This window comes from Thunnus maccoyii, chromosome 20 (assembly GCF_910596095.1).
Source record: "Thunnus maccoyii chromosome 20, fThuMac1.1, whole genome shotgun sequence".
In the NCBI taxonomy this organism is placed as follows: domain Eukaryota; kingdom Metazoa; phylum Chordata; class Actinopteri; order Scombriformes; family Scombridae; genus Thunnus; species Thunnus maccoyii.
The window spans coordinates 22,156,117-22,174,946 of record NC_056552.1 but is presented as its reverse complement, the minus strand read 5'-3'; the positions used below and the strand labels follow the sequence as shown (position 1 = coordinate 22,174,946).

Below are 18,830 nucleotides of genomic sequence, written 5' to 3'. Positions count from 1 at the left end.
GGAAAATATGCGCACACCAAAATGATTTCATAAAATTGTTTTTGAGCAATGAATACGACACAAAACAGAATTATGTGATGAATAAGGATGAACTAACTATATAGGTGCCGTCATAAGCTGGCAAACAGAATGGAGCTCCTAATGAGCCTCCAAAAATTCAAGAGGGACTCGCATTCCTTTTCATCAAAAACAATGCCAAAATCCCTCTCTCATCAGCAACAATGGACTGCGATTGTTCTAATTCGTTTCCAAACTTCAGCTTCATCAATTATCTACAAACACTGCATTTATTATGAAGTATTTAGAAGCTGTTCTTTTTCTAAAAGAGTGCAGGAGCATCTTTCCTTTCGATTTATTACCTGTAATGGACTCAGTAGATGTGCCCAAAGCGCGCTCAGTCATCGCATGATCAGTTTTTGTCGTGGCTGTAAAGTCCACACCAGCCTGAAGAAAAAAAACCCGCTTGGTAAGAAGCAGAGACGAGGAGGGACGAGATAAACAAGAGAGGAGAGGGAAGCAAGGGGGAGAATAGAGGAGAGGGTCTTGTGGGTTTGGTGCGTCTGGCGAACCGTATAGTTTCCAGGTGGTGCGCTGCTGCGCGGGTCCGTCTCAACAGACACGGTGCGCCCAGGCCCCGGTCTCCGGTGTCCAAGCCTCTCCAGGGGCCTCACCAACACTTCATAACAATCCCCCGTTAGGAATTAAAAAAGGAACCGTGGGTTTGTGTCCACTTCTGCGGCGCACAGCCTTTGTTAAAATATTAACGCCGCGCACAAACTTCTTTATGATTCCCTCCTTCTCCACAGAGCTGATGGACAACCCCAGAAACGAGAAATAACCACAATTAATAATCAATTCGTTACCCCGCGTTTTTCCCCGCTGTTTTTCCTCCTTCAAATTAAGAATCCAGTACTTTTCGTTGCATCCACAGGCGGTTTTCAGCGCATATCCCGCATCAGTGTTTTAAAGATCCATGGGGATGCTGCTGCACATCCTGTCGCTGAACACAAACAGGCGTCAAAGAGACAACCTTTGATATTTTCTAAATATCACCAACACCTCCCCTCTCCATTGTTGCACATGAACGGCCGGGCGCTCTTGCTCTCACTCTTGTCTCCTCCACACTGTATTCGGTCGGTTCCGTCCATCAGCAAAGCTCACACAGCTGGATGGGGGATCCTAACTTCTCACTCCCCGCCCGACGAGCGCCCGCTCTGCACCAATCACAGCGCGGCCTGACTTGGTGCTCCGTCCTTATTGGCTGAGCGAGCTGTCAGTCTAAGATGTACAGCAGAGGGGAGGGGGGGAAACAGCTGGAATCTTAATGTCAACTGTCAGCCAATGAAAAGCAAGGGAGTGATGGCATCTAAGCAGCGATGCTCTGTGATTGGTGCAGAACTTTATTATGGGGAATTTTGAGGGGGAAAAGTTGCCACATGGAGCAATGTGACTCCAACTGACTGTGAAGTGTACCGGGATGTATACTGTACATAATAGACTTGTCACTCTGGTCCACTTGCAAGAACACATAGATCCCTGTTAAAGCACAGAGACTAAACTTCAAAGAAAAACAAAAAAAAAAGATCCAGTTTGAGATAGTTTTTAAGTCAGTTAAGAATTACATTTGCTATCAATGAGATAATAAGTTACAACAAAATATGTATTTGACAGTAATACAGTTTCTCATTGCACATAAACTCTAATAAGTTAAATTATTACAGAGCACAGTGTGCAAAAGGGGGCCCCTCAAGGACCCCAGGAGGACCCTCACACACAGTCTAGGAGCATCTTCCCTGGTCAATCAGCAGAGAATGAACAGTTGTTCATCAGTTTCCAATCCTCACAAAAATTTGACAAAAGTGAAAGAAAATCAGAAATCTGTTATTCTGATTTAATTATAGAAAAATGTGACTTAATAATACTAATTAGGTTCTTTTTTCATTAAGGTTGCTCTGTTTGGAGACCCCAGGCCCTGGAGTGCTGTGATATGTACTGAATGCCGGTAGCCACTAGGGGAAGATGTTTCCCCAGGCCGGTGGGGAGGCAGGTCCCCAGGCTGCTTTAGGGAGTAATAGTACAGCCTCAGGCAGGGCAGATAGTTACTCTGTAGTTTTTAAGTGACATAGTGTCTTTGAATTACAATGTTGTCCCTTGATGCATATCTTTTTTCTTTTTTTTTTTTGTATTTTAAGGATTCTATTATGTCGCACATGCACACACACACACACACAGTCTCAGCACATTACTCACTAGCCTACATAGCAGTGGCATGCTTTATTTTCATTACAGTGTATGATCATTGATCTGAGAGCAGGAGCAAATCAATGAGGAGGACCAATTTCTGTTTCATAGCATCTGTCGCAGCGAGCGCTTGTGTGCAGTAGCAGATATTAATCACCTGGGGCATTAGGATATTCCTCGCAGTTTACACACAGCTCGTGGTAAAAAGACGGTGAATCACACATGCGCACACTCATGACCTAAAAAACACCTGCATGAGCAGACAGGAGGAGAAGACAAGGAGAGGAAAAAGTGAGAGTGCCTCTGTCAATAGCCTTGTTTGGACTGATTATTTAATTGTGTACTATCTTAACAGAGGACCCATTAAAACATATTGATCTGGCACTGCTTGTACCTATTAGGCAGGAATGAGGCACTGTTCTGAATGCACAAGAGAAAAAATAGAACACAATTAAGACCTGGCTCTGGGTGAGGCACACCAAAAAGTACAAACGCAACATTTATTAATAATAAGCAATACAATTATGCATCTATTATTTATAAAATGGAATAGCGCAATGGCAATTCAACATTGAGTGCCTATGAACACTTCCCACGGCGAGCTTTTATGAGTGCTTGATGAATGATGTTTGTTAGTGCTGGCCAGTTCGAGCTAAGACCCCCAATTTATCAGAGTGAGTGATCTCAGCTCTCCGGGGGAAACTTTCTCTCTTGGCTACTCCACAGGCCTCCTGACCAACAGCACTGTTTGTACTGACACACAGCTCATTCATTACCGCTCACCTTCAGCTGACTGTGATGACAGACCTTACTACTGACAGACAAAGCCTGATGCTGAGGAGACTTGTCTCTCTTACGTCCACGTGAGGCTCTCATCCATACTTACAGTATATGAAGACTTCTGTTTCACAGAGAAACATGTGTCTGAGGGAAGAAAAGACATGTTATTAGTGATGGAATAATATGGAAACAGGTTAATATACTTTACTTTAAAGCTAATTTTAGAGGTGGTGCAACTGCAATGTAGATGTGGATGTGAGCAACAGAGCAAATATGCAAATTTAGCAAAACTTAACCCAAAATTTGTGCTTATCTCTTGGTAGTATGGTCAAATGTCATTAACATAGAGTGATGAGAAATAATGGAGAAGGGCTTGGAGCGAAATAACAGAAAAAACTGAGTTGCTGGTAAGTTTTGACATCAGGCACACTCCACACACCCACACAGTTAGCTATAGCTAATGCTGGTTACACTTTATTTTACAGTACACTAATAGGACGCAATAAGCCGTACTTTGTATCAAATTAGACAAAAACTAGAATATGTTCTTTATTAGACAGTAGATAAACACAGTTATAGCCTGATTAGACATCATACACTTAAATTACACTGTAATTAGAAACCACATATAATGCCATATCACACCCAAAATATACAATACAAAACTGTAAACTAACCACAACTGGGTCACATCTGGTCGCTACTTCACACGTCCCTCTCCGAGTCCCGTGGAGTTTGTAGGTAGTATAATACATAGCCTATTACATGCTTCCTCAATGCTCTACTCCATACCAGTTAAGACATCAGACCATTTAATGCCATGTCACTATCTGACCCCAGTAACATCAGGCTATGGAAGCTGCCAGGACATAACATCTTTATTTCCAACTGTTAGACCCTTATTAGACTTTCTTAGAGGGTAATGTGTGACACTTTACAACAGAACTGTACTGTAAACTAAAGTGAAATCATATATCTGCTACTTGAGACATACCTACACCTTCTTTAGCTGCTCCTGTACAGTTGGCAGAGAAGCCAAGACTGATGTATATTATCATAGCCTACTTCTTTGATCAAATCACAGTGATAACATCTTTAAAATTACATTCTATAGAGTTATTACCTGCTTACTGTATTACAATAAGTCTGTGTAGTCACCCATTGCCAAAATATTCCTCTATTATTTATCTATTTTGGCCTTTACTTGGTGGATCTGCTTCACATATTGATTTTAAATGGGGAAGGGAAAAAAATCATTGCATGACAGCTCCTGCTGCACTTTATTTTGGTGTCGATAACCAAAGCCATACAAACTGTAAAAACAACCAGTACCAAAAAAAGCTCCCTTTAGCCAAACTGTTAACCAAACACTGCTACTGCTTTCTCCTTTGCTCTCCTGCCTTTGGCTGCCAACAACAAAGCATTACCACTTGTTGGAGCCTGTATGTAGCATAAAATATGTTTGTTTTGTTTCTTATGGCTGCTGCTTGACCTGATACTACTTTTAGTTCCTTTGAACATTTCTGACCTGGTGCATTATCCTAACTAACTAAAGAACATATTAATTCTAGTTTTTATCGAATTTGATACAAAGTACAGCTTATTACATCTTATTAGCGTGCCGTAAAATAAAGTGCGACCCTAATGTCTGTACAGTTGGTACGTACACTGTGTGGGAAGAATAACTCAAGGTAAGATTTCACTTTGCATTCAGTCTAAATGCACACATGATGTTATTTGTCCAGCACTTTGATTCAGAGTGAGATATGCACAGACTGCCAAAAACATGTTGCCATTCATGGTTCCTTGATGTTGAAACATAAAGATTTTGTCTTCCCACCATCAGGTCCAAAATTCTCCTTGACTTATACTTTAGTCTATGAGAAGGTAACTAAAAACTACTGGCTGGGCTCCTGATATATATATTATACAGTTATTCAGTTGGGTATTCATGGTCCCCAAAGGATGCATCCTATCCCAAATGTTTTGATGAACCTTTCAACTTTCTTCTAGCTTCATCCAAATATTTTTACAATACTCAAATCAATTTGGTGGACTGCTATGACAATGAGTGTAAACAAAGAGCACAGTAAAGCCCCCCCAAAGGATAAACCATTTCCATTCTGAAATAATCTCTTAATATTCTAAACTACATATGAAATTGGAACGAACACAAACGTTTCCTCAATGTCAGGTAATCTGTTGCGGACAGTGGGGTTGCCTCTTAGAGAGACAAACCAGATTCATGTCAGCAAATGACACTGAATACTGACCAGCTCCAGAATCTCTGACCTCTCTAGAGAGGGAGAGAAGGAAGATATTTTGTGAAATGATACAGTATCATTTTATGTAACCATAAATTGATTACTTTTTAAATAATCTGATACCTGATGGTCACTGATGCACACAACTGGTATGTGTGTGTGCACGTGCATGCGTGTGTGTGTGCGTGTGATTGTGCTATCCATGTTATTGAACCCTCATTAGTCCTCCCCCCTACAGGCTCTAGGAGTGAGGATTGTCCAGAAGAGGTAATTACTATATTGATCATTTATTCATTCATCCTATCTCTCCTTGCTCCAATATTGTTCTTATAGTTAACCCACAACACCACAGGACAAAAGGCTGTGGCATTCATCTTGTTACACATTAAAAACAAAATGATTACTGTTGTCATGAAGAGAACCGGCAGTAATAAGCCACTGATGCATTTGGGGTCCCAATCCATATGAGGGAGTTTAAGCAGACCTCTGCTTGTTTTTAAAGACGATGCAGGGACTGGGTAAGGTTTAATATCAGAAAAAGAACAGCGCTCTATCATGCTTCTCTACTGCAACATGCTTACTTAGTTTGAATTTGTGAGATCAACATCAGTTTTGGAGAATCGATGTGATGATAATCCAAATGTTTTGTTTGAACTCCCAAAGACAAGACATTTAATGGTTGTATTTCAGCATATTTGTTTTTAGTAGCCTCTCATTAATTATGATCTGCACTAATGAAAAAAACTAAAACTATAAGTAGTCAAAGAATATTTGTGTTTTACATTAAGAGCCTCCCCACCTCTAATAAATATAAACGTAAAAGCCAAGAGAGTATCGAAGGCAAACATATGGTTTTATGGGCTCTTTTTTTGTCAGAAAGAGAAACTTAGTTACTACACTTTTCCAAAGCAATGTGAGATATCAACAAAACAAAATGGAAACAAGGACAAAAAGTTTTTATTTAAATGACAGCATGCTAAAATGTGTCATGTTGGTTCCTTTTAATCAATAAAATCAGCAGAAGTTGAATATGATCTCTGTGGTCGCTGTGAAATCCAGGAAGTTGTTATTTGCACATGCTGTTTAAGTTTGTGGTATTCATTCTCTGGACAAGCAGCCTGTTCTTATTTTCAGTGCCAGCTAACCGGCACTGTTTTACAGCTAGCAACTAATTCTATTTTAATTTATAGCGGGGACATTATAGACCCTGACAACTTTAAAATCAGAACTATTTCTCTACATCAGATTTGATTGACAGTGCTGACAACAATAACTGTCATTACATTTTGATTTGAATGTTTTCTACACTCTGATTTGTGCACAGAAGTAGCCTACATGAGATCACTTTTTTTCCAATGGAGCCCACTTCAAACAAGTGAGCAAACCAAAGACAAAAACAAAAAAATACAAAAAAAATTCTTATGTGAAATAAACACAATTGTTTTAACTCTGGCAGAATATTGTGCATTCATGTGAGACCTCATTGTTTATAATAAGAAGCTGTTTTCAAAAATTGGTTTTCATGGCCCTTCAGAAGTTACTGCATGTGCACATATGAAGTCAATCAAACTAAGTCATTTTAAAATTACATTTACAAATTACATTTTAAATGACAATACAGAATATGTTTCAATATTGTATTATTTCATACATCAATCTTAAAGCAGGTTCAATAAGTGAGGTTTTGTAGTGAGAAATACAAATGAGACCAATGAAGTTTGACACTTTGATGAGAAAGCTGATACCACTGTCATGTCAGTAAATATGAAGCTATAGCCAACAGCTAGTTAGCTTAGCTTAAAGGTATGCTATGCAGGATTTGTCGATCAAGTGGACGCACAGACCTGCAGCTCTTACATCCATGATAGAGACAGCAGAGAGAGAGAGCGGAGCAGAGGAGAGAGATGGAGACAGCACTGTAACCTGGACGCTACGCTACGAGTCCCGACCTCACACCCTGTGCGTTATTGGCTGGGTTCTACGCACTCACTGCCCAAAGGCTGACACCCAGAAACATCCTGAACACAGAAAAATAATGAGAAAATAAGAAAACACAGGCAGAGGGCAGAGTCTCTGTAGATACATACAACACCACACACTTCTAGTGGGTCATAAGTGATGATTGTTTTTTTAGGAAAATCCTGCATAGTATACCTTTAATTACAAAAAGAAACAGCCAGCCTGGATCGGCCCAAAGATAACAAAATCTGCCTTTCAGCAACTCAATAATTAACATGTTATATCTCTTTTGTTTAAAACTCAAAGTGGAGAACAGTTCATTATGTATCAGGAAGTTTATTTCTTGGCTGGAAGTTACCGATCCCAGCCAAGAAATAGTCCGGCACATATCCCCCTGTAAAACCCCCAAAAATGTCGAACTATCTTATCCTACTGGTGTCTGAGGGATATGGCTGTACTGCGGCCTGACTGCCCCTCAATAACAATCGATACACACGCACCAAACACACACTCACATGGCTGGACTGAGCTGCTGGACAGGAGAGGACTGGGTTGGCGACCAGACACAAGAGGTGATTGCCTCTAGTCTCATTTTTCTATTTATCTGATGAATGATAAATAGAAGAACATGAGCATGTCAGTTTATTTTAGCCCACATGCAATCCAAAACAATACAGTGATGCGATGCACTTTGTGTGACTCATGTGGTGCGTGCATGTGTGTGTGTGGGCGTGTTATAGGAGCCCAAAGAGGGTCGTCAACAACAATATCAGTCATTTAGAAACAAAAATGACTTCTAATTGAAAAATGTTAAACACAAGACTCCAGACTATACAAAGCTGCGACTCTGAAGCTTTTCCATGCCTGCTTGCCCACCTAAAAATCACACGTGATTTCAGTGATACTGATTCACATGTTGGTAACCTTGGTTACCGAGCGGAGCAGCACGGAGAGCAACATTTTCAACACTTCATAAATGATATGCCTGTAACGCCATGGAGGCAAAAGAGAGGAAGGAGAGAAGACTGGAGGGGCAAGAGGAAGAAGGAGTAGGAGGAGATAAACAAGGAGGAGAAAAGAAACAAGGGTAAAATGAACTGGATGGTGAAGAGAGGAAGAGGTAGATAAAAGAAGAGTAGGACAAGGTGGTGCACAAACCTAGAAGGAGGATGATCAGGAGGGGGAAGAGGAGATTAAGAAGAGAAGGACCAAAGGACAAGGTGGAGGAGGAAAACATTAAAGTAGGAGAAGAAATTACATAAGAAAATGAAATGGAGAAAATGGAGAAAAGGGCATCAGAGCAGAGAGAGCAAAAGAAGAAACAGGCTGTAGAAGATGACATGGACAACTGATTTAACAGAACAGAAGGGGAAAGAGTTTAAGATGAAGCAGAAACAGTTGAACAAGAAGTAGTTCGGCAAAGCTGTGCCATGATGACTAATAGATAGGTGCTGAGACAAGAAATCCACACTCTACTTTTGTTTTCTCTTTGATTCCCTCCCTCTTCTCTTCTCTGAACCTAATTAAACCTCTCTTTTTTTTACAAACGCAAATTGATAACCAGAAGTTGCTATTGCAACAGTACAAAACAGAGACAGAACTGAGTAAAAAGTTGAGACGTGAGGGAGAAACAGAAGGGGCCCTTAGCGCTTTCCTCTTTGCCTCTTCCTTTCATCTATTTTCTCTTTGAGCGTCCTCCAGCTCTGTCAGTGTTGGCTCCCACTGAGCTCCACGCTCCCACTGGGGATCTTAACAAGTCAACCCAGGACGTGGTGCTGTCCTTGGGGTGACGCGGGGTTATGTGCGGCCCTGCTCTGGAGCCTGTGCTACTAATAGCTAAGGGCACAGAGGAGTTCATATGGGTATGTGGAGACAGGCACATCTTGCCAAAGTGTGGAAAACTACACAAAAACTACCAGTTGGTAAACTAAAGGTTGGGAGAACTGGATTAGTGTATATGTTTTTCTGTTCATGTATGTTCCTGTGTGTGAGTGCATTTGCATAAACAGAGTATTATTCTGGAGATTATTTATGTAGTATCCTCAAAATATGCTAATCCAAACAGCTTCTGAGTCTATAGCTATGCTAGCAGCTCAGTGAGGCTGTACTTAACACAGTGCTACTTTGAGTTAAATGCTAACGTTGACACACTAAAATGCTCACAATGACAATACTAACATGATGTTTAGAGGGTAAAGTTTAGCATGAAGCTCACCATCTTAGCTTGGCATGTTAGCATGCTAACATTTGCTTGTCATTAGTTTTGCAGGTATTTGGACAAACTGAAATTTGACCTGATGATCATGAAAAGTCAGGGGATCAATTAAGTTATTCCAGTTCATCCTGAGGTGGACAAATGTTTGAACAAATTTCATGGCAATCCCCTCGGTATTTGTGGAGATATCTCACTCAAAACCACAAAAGTCAAATTTATTAACATACATCATCTGGGAACCATGAATATCTGTACAAAATCTTGTGGCCATCCATCCAGTAGAAGTTAAGATATTTCACCAGCTACTAACTAGAGGAAATGTTGAGGGATCACCAAAGTGATTAGGATTCATCCTTTGGGCACAATGCATATCTCTACCAAATTTCATGGCAATCCACCTAACAGTTGTTGAGAAATTTCAGTTTTCAAAAATCAAAAATATGAACCTCATGGTGGTGGTAGAGGAAACGTCAGGGGATCATCGTCGTCACTGGGGACCACGAATGTCTGTACCAGAGTCCTTAGCAATCAGTAGTTGTTGAGACATTTCCCCCCCAAAAAACAAAAGTATTAACCTCATGGTGGCACTAGAGAGAAAGTCTGTGATCACCAAATTCAGGAGGCTTCATCCACTGGGGACCAGGATATTTCAGTCTGGTCTCAAAGCGGTGGACTGACAGACGGACCGATCAACATTGCCATTACTAGACAATTAACCACACACACTTGATCTAGTTTCTCTTAATTGGGCTATTATAGCTTATCTGAAGCATTGTAAACAGCACACTAAAACTATTGTGATTCAAGTCGCAAATGCAATATTAGCAACCTGAATCATGTCTGAACATTTCACATGTAAACTCGATTAGAGGATTAGATAGTGCAGCAGAGATCATTCTTGTCCTCAGCTGACCAGCTGCTAACTGATGTTTTATCTGATAGGCGGTGTGAGAAAACACAGTGCAAGTGTCAACCATTCAGACTGATGGTCGCAGTCTGGCTATGTGGGTTAAAAGCTGGCTGTGCCTATTTATACAGGAAAAGGAAAAGCGATCACGGCAATTGATCACTCCCACAGGGCGAATGTATTGACAGACAGGCTAACCCCAGACCTGACACACATCTTTCATATGAAATGAAAACACACACAAACACACAGACACACACACAGTCCTGCTAAGGAGCTTAATTTGTTTCTTGAATACTGACTTTGAAAGGAAGAAAAATTATGTTTCACTGTTTCCTTTCTCTCATTTACACAAGTGAACAAACTTTTATAACCTAGACTACTTTCCACCTTCTGGTTTGCTAGTTTTGTCAAGACATCTGTCTGAAAGGAGTCCCTTTTGGATTCCTTCATTACTGGGACAGTACTAATAAGGTGGCCTGACATTGTGTGTGTGTGGGTGTGTGTGCGTTCTAAACCTCTGACCTCAAGAATGATCTACAGCTGCTACCTGCCAAATGTGTCTGACTAGCAGTCTGTTCACCTGCCTATTACATGTCCACACAGCACGCCCTCACAATAATCAGATATGTGAATACACACAGACACGCACACATTAATCAGACAAAAAAACACATACACAGAAACACACAGTTACACATAAACAGACAGAGGAATTCACCAAGGCACACAACAGTACACACAAACTACTCACACAGACACACAAAAGGCGAGAACTACCAGAGAACAGACTCTGAACCTAACACTGATCATGTGAGTTTATGTTCCCTCCCTCACCTCAGCCTCAGTGACAGGCTGATTCCTCTTCATCATGAGAGGAAGGAAAACAGATGAAGGTGTTTACGTCCCGTACATGATTGAAAAGCCTCTCAGCGGCATTCTACGCAGTGCCGAGTTTGACCGACCGCTCGTGTTTCCATCCCGCACGTCAGAAATAGCTGGTGGCCTCTTCCATGTATATATGTTACCCAGTGAAGATTAAATAAAAGGCCGGGGCCCTCACATTTGTCTCAAACCATTTTCCCAACTGAAAATGAGCAACTGAAAGGGAGATCAATATTTCCATTTGCGTGATGGCTCGGGTGGGTGTTTGGAATTATTTGAATGATGGAAAAGTGTAGAAGTTGGGGAGGAGTGTGTGTGTGTGTGTGTGTGTGTGTGTGTGTGTGTGTGTTTGTGTGTGTGTAAAAGAGAGAAGAGAGAGAAAAAAACATGGAGAGAAAGGAGGGAAAGTTTCTTCACATAGAATCCTTGCTGCCTTTAGACATGTATACATTTCTAAGTTTATTGCATTCCCATATGTGTACAGTTCACCAGCTTCCTCTTTGTGGCTGATTGAAGCTCAATGAGGGTCTAACTCGTGTACGTTTGAGGAGGAAAAACTTTCAAAGGACTCCGATGTAAAAAAGGATAAAAGTATCTTCTTACAGGAGTATTCAAAGCTAAGTTCTCCTAATCAGCAAACTATACTACTGTAAGAAAACCGTGTGGCTCGGTCCTTACTTGAGCCTCAACTTTCCAAACCACGGGTTCACCCTAGTAAACCCAAGGGACCTATATCTCTTAAAGTGACAGTTACCTACTTCACTGTTTTAACAGAAAAAAACTTCAGTAATATTGCCTTTTACAAAATATTATGCTTACATCAACATGAATTAAATCAAATGATTATTAGCTGATTTTGATTTTGTGGTTGATAAAAGATAAAACAACTATGAGCTACAGACAATTTTCTTATGCAACTCATTCTATACTACAGAGTATATTTTCTATACATAGATGGGTGACACAATTAGGATGGAAAAACCTCAACAAATGAGTTGAGAAATTTTTTTTTTTTTTTTTTTTGACAGTAAGTACTTTTCCACTGGCACCCATGTTTCAGTATATTCTGTCTTATTATTTTGCTGTCTGAAAGCTTTCTTTTCGAACTTAATCATTTCTATTGCTTCAGTGATCCATTCTTTGAGTTGGTGTATTTAAAGCGATCCAGTTATTCATGATTAGTTTTTTTGTGACCATACATAATGAGAGAAAGATATTTTGATTCTTTGAAGATACTCTGCTGAAGTTATGCAAATCTCTGAGTATACATGATTGTGGTGTGAGTGGGATGACTGTATTAGTGCGGTTCATTGCTTGCTTTGTTATACCAAACCAAAGACCTTTAATTTTATTGCAGTCCCACAACAGATGGAGCAGAGTTCCTTCAGCAGCACCACATTTTACACACTTACTGTAAACCCTTATGACCATTTTATAAAGCTGTGTTGGGGTGCAGTATAATCCATTAAATATTCTAAATTGCCTTAGTTTACTTTTTGTACAACGGAAGGGCTGCCTTGTATTTTTCCATATATCATTCCAGGAAATATCATCCTCTAGTTTTTGGAAGTCCCTGATCCATTTCATTGCACAAGTCTTGTCTCAGTCTCGGTTGATTTATTGAGGTAGCTGTGTTAATTCCAATGATCTTTGTACATGATTTCAGGATGTTAAATGACACTTCAGTTGGGCTTTGCATGATTTCCTTTGGAAATATTTTTATAAAATATACATATTTCATGTCAGTGTTTAAGCTTTGTAACATATTTTCTTCAATGTATTTCCAATCTTTGCCTACAGAGGGATCAAATAATTCACTAACTTGTTGGCAACCAAAAGATAGATAGTAGTGAAAAAAGTTGGGTGGCTGTCGTCCACCTTTTTTGTATGAATTACACATCCTTAAGTATGAACATCTGGCCTTTTTCCCATGCCATATAAAGGTTGAGATTGTTTCATGCAAATGTTCAAACCAGGTTTTTTGTATCATGACAGGTAACAGGGAGAATGTTTATATTTACTATGTTCACTTGACCCCACAGAGATATAAAGAGATTTGACCATCAATCTATATTTGATTTTATTTTATTAAATATTTGTGTGAGATTTATATCTCGTGTTTGATAGCTATTTGTTGTGATACTTAACCCTAAATATGTTAGCTCTGTTGGGTTCCATTTAATTTTTGTATTTTGCACACATGTGATACTGCAGTGTTTGTTAAGAGGCAGTAGCTCACATTTTCCCCAGTTTACTTTGTATCCTGAAAGTCAGCCATATTGACTTATAATCTGATTGATATAATAAAGCAAGGAGTCCACATCAGTTAGGTAGAGGATGATGTCATCACAACACATTGATATTTTATATATTTAGCTTCCAATTTTTATGCCTTTAATATTCTTTTCAGATCTTATTTTCTCAGCTAATGGTTCAATGATTAGATTGAATAAAAGTCCTGAAGCTGGACATTCTTGTTTTGTTCCTCGATGTAAAATGATGTTGTTAGTTTTTATTGAATCCATGTGCTTTGAGTAGATCATCCTAATCCACTGCATAAAATTGTTATCAAACCAATATTTCTGCGGGGTGCTGTACATAAAAGGCCATTCAATTCAATCAAAAGCATTTTCAGCATCTAAACTACACAGTGCTACCGGATGAATGATGCTGAATAATTTCCTTGAGTTATCAGATGAATGTCCATTTTTCATGAAACCAGTTTGTTCAGTGTGTATCAGCTTTCCGATTACCTTAGCTAATATGGCTGCAAGAATTCTGGGCAGGATTTTATTATCTAAATTTGCAGATGATATTAGGCGATAGTTATTACAGATTAAAGGGATCTTTTTAATGAATTAAAGTAATGTGGGAATAATTAAACATAGGTGGAAAACTTCCATTGTTGAATGATGCTTGATAAGTCTGCAAAAGTAGAGGAGATACATCCTCACAAAACTCTTGGTAGAACTCTGCATAATGACCATCAGGCCCTGGAGATTTCTTCTTAAAAAATAAGTTAATGGCTTTATTTATTTCAAATATAGTTATTGACTGTTTCAATGCATTTTTTCTTCCTCTAATAAAGAAGGAAGATTAATATTATTTAAGAATTCCTGCATTGAATCAGGCTCATCATCACTATCGGACATGTAGAGATTTTCATAAAAGTCAACAAAGTTTTATTTATTTGATCTGGATCAGTGGTAGTTGAGTTATTTGGTAATCTAATACAAGATATGGTCCTTTTAGTCATGTGTTTTTTATGTCTTGAAGCTAGAGACTTTACTATCTTCTCCCCACATTCATAATAATTTAATTTTGCTCTCTTTAGTTTATATTCAATTTTATTCCTTATAATGTCATCATATTTTATTTTTAGCTTACATAGTTCAATCCATATTTCATCCTTATATTCATTTGATAGTGAATTTTGTAACAGCTTGATTTCTGTTAACAATCTGTTTTCTTCTTGATGTTGCTTTTTATTCTTTAGGCTACTTATCTTGATTAATTAACCTCTGAGGCAACATTTTAAAGCTTCCCATATCAGTAGAATGTCAGAGATGGAGTTTTTGTTAATAAAGAGTTACTGACCTTCCACTGTTTAGATTGCAGTGGTGCTGATTGCAAATTAAAGTCAATCTGAATGGGACTGTGATCTGAGATAACTATTGGATGTATTAGACTCTGTGTCACATTTCTAACAATTTCTTGGGAGGTCAGGAACAGGTCAATGCTTGAGAAGGTTCAATGACTGTTGGAGTGGAAAGTATAGTCTGACATCACGATGTAATGTTCTCCAAATGTCCAAGAGACTAAAAGTCTGCATTAACTTCAGCAGTGAAAATATAGATTTTTTCGGTTGACTTATCTTCCCATTTTTATCAACTTGTGGGTTTAATGTTAGTTAAAATTATTATTGAGCTGCAAATTTACTTTCAATTGTACTGAAGAATGATGGGTTACCTTCATTAGGTGTATATATATTTACCAAAGTAATATTGTTTGACTTCAAGGAACCATTACTAAAAACATATCTTCCTGATGAGTCTCTTGATATATTGTTAACTTAATTTAATTTTTTGTTAAATAGTACAGCAACACCAGGTCTCTTTGAGGAGTGTCCAGCACCAATTACCTTCCCAGCCCACTCTCTTTTTAAATGTTGCAAATTTCTGGTTCTTAAATGTGTTTCTTGGAGAAAGACAATATCTGGGGAAACCTTTTTAAATGTTTTAAAATTTCACCATGTTTAATCACAGTCCAAGATATAATTCTTAGCTTTGTGCTATTCATCAGGCAACAGATAATATGTTCTCTCTTCATTGTCAAGTGCAAATAGATGTAACATACTGTAAGAGTAGCATCATGTTCTTGAAATTGTTGAGGACTACATACCTTCCCTCCATTGCTCCCTCCACTTTTGTGCACGCCACTGTCCAACCTCCATCGCTTCACATAACCTAACGTAGAAAACACAAAACATTAAAAAACAAACAAACACACAAACAAAGGATCAAGAAAAATTAATGGAGTTGAGAAAGTTGATGCTTCCCTAGAGGGCAAGTGGTCAGTGGTTGGTTTGATGAGTATGAAAATTATGTGAATCGACCCAGCTGAACACTCGTGGGAGATTTTGGATTGCCATAATAGACAGCACTCTCTGTCACCATTATCAAAACACCAAATGAGGGAATAGCTTTAGGAAGAATGCTGTTCATACCTCCAGTAGAGTTCCAGAGCTGGCTGCACCAGGTGTGGTCCAGTTCAAACTTACCTAGTTTAAATATGAGTGTTCACAAAGTGGAGAATGGGTTACACCACACAAACTAGTTCTTAAGAAATTTAATATTTACAGCCAGTAACTACCAGGTGCAACAGTTACAGAGGAAAATGCTACCTCTACAATTTGGACCAATTTCTCAGTTTAAACTAACATTAGCTTCCTTCAGCTAACACCAAATTGGAAAACAATATTCAAATAAACATTTTAATGTATTTACTCATCAATGAAACAATATCCCAAATATGAAAAAATAGCATTTTGTTCAGTTGTAATCTAACCTAGATGACAAGCTAGCCACTAACGTTAGCTACTGTATCTATTAGGCTATGTACCTTGGAATAATATTTGTCACAATTTCAATATCTATACTTATTAAACACCAAACTATTGATCAACTATTGAGCCTTTGTAGTTACATGTTGTAATTTACCTCATACCTGTTCTAGCCAAGTCAAGCTGATGCCACAAATCTGAGATAGCCACTTTGATGAGCTTTCTAGTTAGCCAAATTAATGCTAGCTGTGAAGTTTGCTTCTATCAACAACTAGGTTACAAAAATGGTGTACAAACCAGTGTAGTATAGTTGTAGCTGTTAGCTTTTTTAAATTTTTTAATCAGTTTAATAAAACACATTACTTGCTTAAATTGAGAACTGGTATTCACTTACCAGTTAGCTAGCTAAGTCCTCTCAGTCCAGCCGTTTTCTATGAAAAACCTGCGGAGGCAGTTGGCCCTCAGATGCACAGGTTCAACCAGCAGGGGCTGACAATCATCCTTGCTGCACAGCAAATGTACAGAACTAGGGAGGTTTGGGGTTTGGTTAGTTGTGGCAACTCAGTTTGATTTTTTCTTTCCTATAAATCTTGACCTATTTAGTACCTCAAAAGTATTATGATGGAAATTTAACATTGGATCAGTGTACATTAATATCTATAACACCAGAGCATGAAGACATAGTCATATTTTTTTTTTAAAAACCTCTAAACATTATTATGATTTCTGTAAAATCACAGGGCTGTAAACTAGTATTTTTTGTGCCACACTGCATGCAAACGAGCTTAAGGTTGAGCTGTGACCACACTACATGCTGCAGTGTGGTCACAGCTCAACCTTAAGCTGGTTTGTTGTGTATCACCATATTTAGCCTACATGCTAGAAGCCAAAACTTACTCCAAAACTGTCTTTGTGTATCATTCATACATGCCACACATAGAAATAAGCCAAATTTACCTACAAACCAGTATGCTGAGCGGACCAGTATCAGTATGCAACACACTGCAACTCCCCCTAAAACCAACATGCTGTGTATTGGCCACAACGGTATCATAAGCAACAAGCTGAATCCCACACCAAAACCTCCAAGCTGCTTATGGGCCAGCTATGGCGCATACACAATAAACCAAAACTTACACAAAAGCCCTGTGATTGTTGCCACTGCGGAACTGAATCGTGACTACCAGACCAGAAGTGGCCCAGATCTGGCCCACATGTGTATGCAGCTGCATAGTGTTGGTAAGCAATACTGGTCTTATTGGTTGCGTCAATTTAAATAACCCTGATTTGCTTGTGTCCTTATTTGAATTATCACTTTGCCACTGCAACAGACCAATTTAGGGTCTGCCAGTTCTTTTCAGTCTATCTATTAGTCTGAGAAGAACTAGCAGCAGGCCCTAGCTCTATAATGTTCATTACATCATATTATGTAAAGGTTTTTAACTAAATAAAACTAAGCACAAATTTTTGTGTGATGGTGGTGTTACAGGAAAGCTCATGTCAAAATCCAATACATGGAGATTCATTCTCTGGAGATCATGAATATACATTGCAAATGGCTTTTTGTTTGGTTCCCAGAAGATGAAGCCGACTGACTTTGGTGATCCCGACTTCTCCAATAGCACCACCACAATGATGGTATTTTTTACTGAATATTGGCAGATAATGGATGAATTGCTATGAAATTTGGTACATATATCCATGTCCCCTTTAGGATGAATTTCACAAACTTTTATGATCCCTTAACGTTTTATCTACCTATTTATCTATATATGCCATATTCATGTCAAAATGTTCATTTTTCAAATACTTTGCTTTATGTCCAAATACCTGAAAAACTGAAATTCCCATCAGCCTCAGCTATACTTTGTATTTAGTGCTAAAGAATGCTACCATGCTAAACATGATATCTGATGTTTATTGGGTGGCTGTAGACTCTTGTTAAGGATCAAGGTACCATAAATATCCATATGAAATTTCAAGGCAAATGTTACTGTTATATACTATTTCGGCACAAGGTAATGGACTTACCAGCCAAAGCACTTATTTGTCATCCCCGGGCCTCACCTTGACAAAAATGGTACTTTTTCACACACAATAGAACTTGGTTAGCCCCATTTTTAGTTGGCGAAGTTGTCAAACTTTATTTATAACAAGGTATGTGTAATCTATTTCACAAAAAAGTGGGCTAAATCTAATTATAACACTATATTATAGTGTCTAAACTTTTATTTCACAAATTAAAAATGACACTTCGCTGACTTTTGCCAGAATATGTAAGGATGCTAAACCCCATTTCCCTAATAAAAGTGAATATCTTGACCAACTTTACTGAACAGTGCAGTAAATGTAGCTTTTTAACCCCAAAAAAGAAACAAAAGGTGTCTCACAGAGTTCAGATGAGTGTCCAGAGTTCAAGCAGGTTTCCTTTCGTTTCTGCGTCTCCAGCTCCAGCATTTTATTATGTAAATGAGGTCGCCTCATTCATCATAGACTGTGATGAAGCTCGCCAGACAG

General features: G+C 38.7%; 1 protein-coding gene across 20 annotated transcripts in view; it reads right to left on the bottom strand.

Annotated features, from left to right (window-relative positions):
- cacna1g (calcium channel, voltage-dependent, T type, alpha 1G subunit) overlaps nt 1-16,829 on the bottom strand; it is a 271,804-nt gene extending 254,975 nt beyond the window's left edge. For 4 of the 20 annotated variants that reach the window (XM_042397399.1, XM_042397396.1, XM_042397397.1 and 1 more), the window contains exons 1-5: nt 16,708-16,828; nt 15,978-16,031; nt 15,653-15,717; nt 2,399-3,165; nt 360-444 (exon numbers count right to left, since the gene is read on the bottom strand). The gene's annotated coding sequence lies outside the window, so the exon portion shown is untranslated. Of the gene's footprint in view, nt 1-359; nt 445-2,398; nt 3,166-7,759; nt 7,849-15,652; nt 15,718-15,977; nt 16,032-16,470; nt 16,660-16,707 lie in introns of those variants that run through there. The other 16 variants (XM_042397382.1, XM_042397395.1, XM_042397393.1 and 13 more) reach the window with 14 other exon arrangements.
- Nucleotides 16,830-18,830: the final 2,001 nt, after the last annotated feature.